Here is a 6,641-nt window from a genome sequence, read left to right as displayed (position 1 = left end):
TTCCAAATGCAAAGAAAAAAAAAAAGTTTGCTCCAGCCCAGTGAGTTTTGGGGTCAACAGAGAAATCTAGAAGAGTTGAGGACATCACAGTCTTAAAAGATGCCAGGGAATTTTGTCTCACCACAAATGCATATGGAGGTGAACGCATGTGGTAGAATCAAAGAATTTATATATCAGCATACTGATCCTTTAAAGATGTCTGTTACTTTCTTCTTTATGCAAGCTAAACATTTGTCAACTGCATGCTGCCCACAGGCACTGACATGGTGATGTATAATGGCAGCGTGACTGAATTCATTCTGTTTGGGCTGACACAAGATGCTGGCAAACAGAAGGCAATATTTGGGATCTTCTTTATTCTTTACCTCATGACTCTGATGGGAAACTTTCTTATTGTGGTGACCACTAAAACAAGCCAGACACTTGGGAGTCCAATGTACTTTTTCCTTTTCTACCTGTCCTTTGCTGATGCTTGCTTCTCTACAACCACAGCCCCCAGACTGATTGCAGATGCCATTTCTAAGAAGAAGACTATTTCCTACAATGAGTGAATGACTCAAGTTTTTGCAGCCCATTTCATTGGTTGCATGGAGATATTTGTGCTCATCCTCATGGCCTTTGATCGCTATGTGGCCATTTGTAAGCCCCTGCGATACACAACCATCATGAGCCAACTAGTCTGCAGTGTGTTGGTGACTCTGGCCTGGGTGGGATCTTGCATCCATTCCTCAGCACAGATTTTCCTGGCTTTGAGATTGCCCTTCTGTGGCCCCAATGTGATTGATCATTATTTCTGTGATTTGCAGCCCTTGTTGAAACTTGCCTGCAAGGACACTTATGTAATAAATTTGCTAGTTGTTTCTAACAGTGGGGTCATTTGCATGATGAGTTTCACAATCTTACTTATGTCCTATATTGTTATCCTATATTCTCTGAGAAACCACAATGCAGAAGGAAGATGAAAAGCCCTTTCCACATGCACCTCCCACTTTATTGTTGTTGTCTTATTTTTTGGTCCATGTATATTTATATATACTCATCCACCAAACACCTTTCCAATAGACAAGATGGTGGCTATATTTTATACAATTGGGACACCTTTACTGAATCATTTGATCTATATGCTGAGGAATGCAGAAGTGAAAAATGTCATGAAAAAATTATGGTGCAATAGAAAGATAAATATTAGTGATAAACAAGATCTCTGTGTATGTGTGTGTGCATAAATCATAATCTCATCCAATCCTCTGTAATATAAATATTATACCTGAAAAATCACAAAATAATTGTGATGTACATTTGTGTATACTAATACCTTTCCCAGATTTTATTCTAGCCCCTTTGAATGTGATCATAAGAGTAATCCATAAGAAACTTAACAGAGTTAAAATTGTTGTCAACCTAAAGATTAGAGACAATGCTTCTACAAAATGCTACCCTGGAAATTTGCCTGTTTCACTGAGGAAGTATGGAGTGATACATGCTTAAACTCCTATGAAAAGATGAAAGTCCAATGTGAACCTAGGCCTTACCTAGAAAGTCTCTCAAAATTCAGTGAATAGAGAGGGAGGAGGAACCCATTATTTGGTTGAGATTGGCAGAGTCAGCCAGCCTGTCTCTTGGGGTGGGAGTGGGGGGCATCTTTCACATTGTTCTTCACAAAAGAGAGGGAGGAGGTCCTGAGAAGGTTTGGCAGCTGGAAGATGCAGAGGTAGGAGAAAGATCAATATAAAAGGAGAGAGAAGGTGAAAGAAAAGTGGCAAATTTTCCTCAGGTAGAAAGGGCTTTGTTGGTATTTATATATGACCATATGAAAATATGCAGGAAGTGATGGAGTTTCAGGATATCTCTGTATCACTGCCCTTAGTAGCTTAGCTTTCTCAGCTGTTGTGCTTATTTAGTTTCCAGAAATGAAGAAAGAAATGCTTATTTTTCTCTCTTAATAGTTTCTTAAAATTTTAACTTTAAATAACCTGGAAATAATGGTCCAGTCTAATGTTTCTCACCTTTGGTCTTTTAGCATTGTATAAATGTGTTTTAAGCACTTCTCATTTTGAAGTATTTTAATTTTGAAAATCAACTAATATGTGTGTATCATGCACACTCACCCCACCCTACCTCATAAACTCACAATCAAATATGGTCATGCTCTTTCTATACCTGAGCATAGGAGTGCAACCACATTGGCACCCAGACACACCACTCTAAGTGACAGGCTCATGAATGAAGATCATGATGTACTTTGTATGTAAATGGTCATTTCTGCCAACTGAACATAAAATGTCATTGTGTTCCACAAAGACTTGCAATCACTCTGACATTGGCAATTGGTGACAGAGGAGACTTTGACATGCCAAGGAGTATATCTGTGAAAGTTCTCAGTTCCATAATGGCAAGTGGTACCTTTGTTTATGCCCTTCCTAGATGAATATTCAGTTTTTTCTAATTTTAGTCTTCCAATTCTGTTTTTAAACATTTGACTCTAGTCCTAAGAAGGTTATATTTAAATTTAAATGCATCTTACATAAGCAGGACATCATAAAATAACACTTTATTACTTGCCTCTCTCTGATGCATCAAATAATATAGTATGAGAAAATATTTTATCAATGTCTGAATGAAAATTCAGAAAGTTTCATGAATTTTCTGTTGCTGTTAGATAGCACACAGTCCCAATTCCCATGGATTTTGAACAAGTCCTCTATCAGAAATTTAAAACCCATCCAAATGAACCCATGTATCCATGAACCACCCTCTCTCCATCTGCCCTCTCCTACAGCACAACAAGGGAAACTATGGTTGACAACAATTAATTGTCTATTTCTGAATCACTAATAGGGAAGATTTTGAATGATCACAGAACAAAGGAACAATAAATGATCGAGTGATAGATATACCAGTTACAATGTTCTGATCATTACATGTTGAGATATCACCTTGTGCAATGTAATGCCATGAAATTATTATGTCAATTAAAAACATAACACAAAATTAAAAAAAATAAATTAAAATGTCCGAGACATGTTACTTTCCAAGCTGTCAAAATTTCCTTCCACTGAGGCACAAAAGCATGACAAAGGAAAACTGGATGGTGAAGTCTGAGTGAACATAGAAAAGAGAATTATTCAGGAGGGAGAAAACTCTTGTTTGTCTTGGTTTCTTAATAAGCTGGCTCACTTGCCTATGCACCTGACAGATGTTAAAATTCTCTTTTTTCCCTTCCATTTTGGGATTTTTTTTCCCCAAGTCTTTTTAAGATACCTGCCTTGATGTTTCTATTATAGTTTCTTTGATGTGGAAGGAAAATGTCTACTCCGTGTGATTCCTGGTGATACCTCCTTAGGTCTTTAAAATGTTGTGACCCTTTGGGTCTGGTACCTAAAACACTCCTATGACTCCCTTTGGCAGACCATGGATGTCTTATCCTGAGAAAGTCTATCAATATAGAAACACTGTAGGTTCATGTCACCAGCAACCCTCACCTGATTATTATTATTATTATTTTTACTAAATTGGCCAGTGACTCTTTCTACCTTGGTGTTTCTGATCTCAGTCTCCTGGGACCATTAGTGGGGAAGCTTCTATGTTCTCAGAATAATACACACACATGCAGGTACACACACACACACACACACACACACACACAAACACACATATACATCAATTTGAAGTGAGTGGCAGGCACATCTCCACAAGGGTTTTCCAAAGCTATTTTCACAAACCATTTTCCAACTTTACACATTGACCAAGGGTTTAAATCCTTTTCCTAGTTTTGCAAACTCAAACCTGCATAAGGAAATCTGGTATGAAAATAGGCAGTGTTTTCTGGTCACACTTTGTAATTTCACATGCACTATGTCTAGTCAGACTTTAAAATTTTACATATTAAAACAAGAGAGGTGTTGGTTCATGAATGACTTGTTTATATCAACAGTGGATCTTGAGAAAGTTCATTTTCATTTAGAAAGGGGCAGTACATTATTTTAATGCAATAATCATGTCTTTGCATCCCCTGTAAAGATACCTTTTAGAGACAATTTTTTGTAAATGTAAACTTATCTGAAAACAGAAAACTTCTAAGCAAATTGAACAAGGACAAATTTTAGAGGTGAAGAGGAAAGCAGAGATGTTAGTGGAGGAAAACAACATTTGAAGATCAGTTTCTGACTGGGTTAGAGGAAGAAGTCAAGGTGATCTCATAAAATACCCAAGGCAGCTCCAGTAAAGTCATTTGGTGATCTTTATGGTGAAAAGTGCCATTTATAGTTCCCTATCTCTACATTTAGGTTTGAGGGTTCTTTCCAAAATAAGTTAATTAACACATAACCCTCAGGATTTATGAAAGAATTAGAAAGAATCATTACTACGGTGTCAACAGATAATAGGAAAGGATAATTTTGAAGTAATTTCAGCACCAGTCACTTCAAATAACTGGGTGACAGAGGGATGCTGTAGGCCCAAGAGGGTGGCAGTGATCACGCTATTTGGGGGCACACTGCAAGAATCAGTCTCCATCCCCTTACTTCACCTGTGAGTTGGAGGAGACCACTGCCTTAGAAGGTAGAAGGTTAGTACCTGAATAAGCAGAATGGGGCTACAGAATGAGAACAGCGTCTTGCCTCCTAAGACTACCCTGGCCTCCAGGCTTGACTATGATGTCAAAAGACTTTCTCACTTTCACCATAGGAGAAAAGGAATTTGGGTTTTCACACAGCAAATCCTACCTATTTGAAGTGAGTAAGTTTAATAGAAATGATGAGCACCAGCGACTGACAAAAATGATGAAAAGGAGATGGCCACATGAAGATTAGTGGGATAAAAATGCCAGAGAGAGAAAGCTCTGACTCTGACACAGGAATGACTGGGGCATTGTCAAGGAACTATAGAAGATCAATGAGTTGAATATAAGGATCCATTTAGAGAACGGAGAGAAGAGGGATCTCAAATGCAGGCAAGGTATTGTCAGTACATCTGTATTCAGCCCTTCTTGAAACCCCAGAGAAATGCAGGCTATTGTTACTGCTTTAAAGTGATCCAAACATTCTTTCAGGATATGGTGTGCTATAGAAGAGTTGAGCAATGTCTTTCCATGTTCTGAAAAGGTTTTGTATTGAGCTTCCATTTTTCTCTTAACTTTCAATTGTGGAACTCATTTCAGAATACCTTCTTGACTACTTCAGAGTATAGTACAACTTTATGTTTATTTTTTTCCATTTATTAACAGCAAAGAAAAAATTCACAAAAATGTGATTTGTTTGATTTTTATGAAAACCATAAGATGGTTTTATATTATTATAATAATGTGAATATTATAAAGGATCTTAAAGTTCTTACATTTATACTTTATAATCTGATAGGATTAATGACTGTATAAAGATCAATAGAATAAAGAGTATAACATTAGCTTAAGTTTTACATTTCTTATTTTATAGTTGGAAGTTTTCCTGACTAGGTAATCCTGGTATCAAACTTTAATGGCTTGTCTTGATGAACTCTCAATAGAATAAAAAAATCAGCTGAACCTGTTAATAGAATCCTTCTCAGACTTACTCAATATGAAGTAGCTTCCAAAATGATAGCCTTCCACTTCCATAAACTTGTTCTATTGGTTTCTCTGTTTATTTTATAGTTATTTAAGATTATCTTCTTTTCCCCCTAACTATATGCATTTTGTTATTTTTTAAATGGTTCTTGTGTTTTATAAGCATTTATCAGGTAGCTATTAAAAATCAAGTCAGGCTGGGTGTTGTGGTACATGCCTGTAATCCCAGTGGATCAGGAGGGTGAGACAGAAGGGTTGCAAGTTCAAAGTGAGCCTCAAAAACTTAGCGAGGCCCTAAACAACTTAGTAAGTCCTTGTCTCAAAAACAACACAATAATAAAAAAGGCTAGAGATGTGGCTCAGTGGTTTAGCATCTCTGGGTTCAATCCTTGGTGAAAAAAAAACACACACACACAAACAAAAACAAAAAAATGAACAAACAACAACAACAACAACAACAAAATCAATAGAGGACCAAGAATAAACAAATGCAAAGTTCATCTCTCATGGATGTCCAGCCCTAGGGCAGGGGTGCAGACAGACAGAATATAGTGAAAGTCAACCATGGTCATACAAGGTTTTATTTTTGATCAGAGTTATGATGCAATGAAGGTGTTGGGTTGGAGAAGCAGGGCAGGAGGGAAGGCTTCTTCAAATGAACCACAGGGGTTGGCTTCTCAAGGAAGATAAGGTTTAATTTCTTAACAGACAACAGAAATCAGAGAGAAATGACAACTGGAGGAAGATGAGGGTTCGTTTTCAGAGGAAGAAGCAAAACCCTAAGGAGAGGAAAGGGTTGCACAGCTATTTGAGAGAGGAGAGGGTTCATGATGTGCTTGGAGAGGTAGAGGCAGTAGTAAGATGGATCAGAGAATTCCAGGGCAGTGGGAGGGGATACTAAGGTGATGGGGAACAAAGCAGGACATCAAGCAAGAGGGCATCACAAACTCCATATTGCTCACATCATAAGTTACAACACAGATTTTTAAACTTTTTTAAATTTCTAAGTTCCCTGGGAGAATGGACAGCTTAAATCTCACCCATTTCTGAAAGAACCACTAGTTCTTCTGGGAAACAGGCATGGTTCTTAGCACTACAG

At 37.5% G+C, this 6,641-nt stretch overlaps 1 pseudogene; it reads left to right on the top strand.

Annotated features, from left to right (window-relative positions):
• The first annotated feature begins 269 nt into the window (after positions 1 to 269).
• Positions 270 to 1,226, top strand: LOC124959195 (olfactory receptor 4C11-like; annotated as a pseudogene).
• The last annotated feature ends 5,415 nt before the right edge of the window (positions 1,227 to 6,641 follow it).

This window comes from Sciurus carolinensis, chromosome 11 (assembly GCF_902686445.1).
Source record: "Sciurus carolinensis chromosome 11, mSciCar1.2, whole genome shotgun sequence".
Classification (NCBI taxonomy): Eukaryota; Metazoa; Chordata; class Mammalia; order Rodentia; family Sciuridae; genus Sciurus; species Sciurus carolinensis.
The sequence above is the reverse complement of the archived record's forward strand: the minus strand, read 5'-3'. Positions and strand labels throughout refer to the sequence as shown.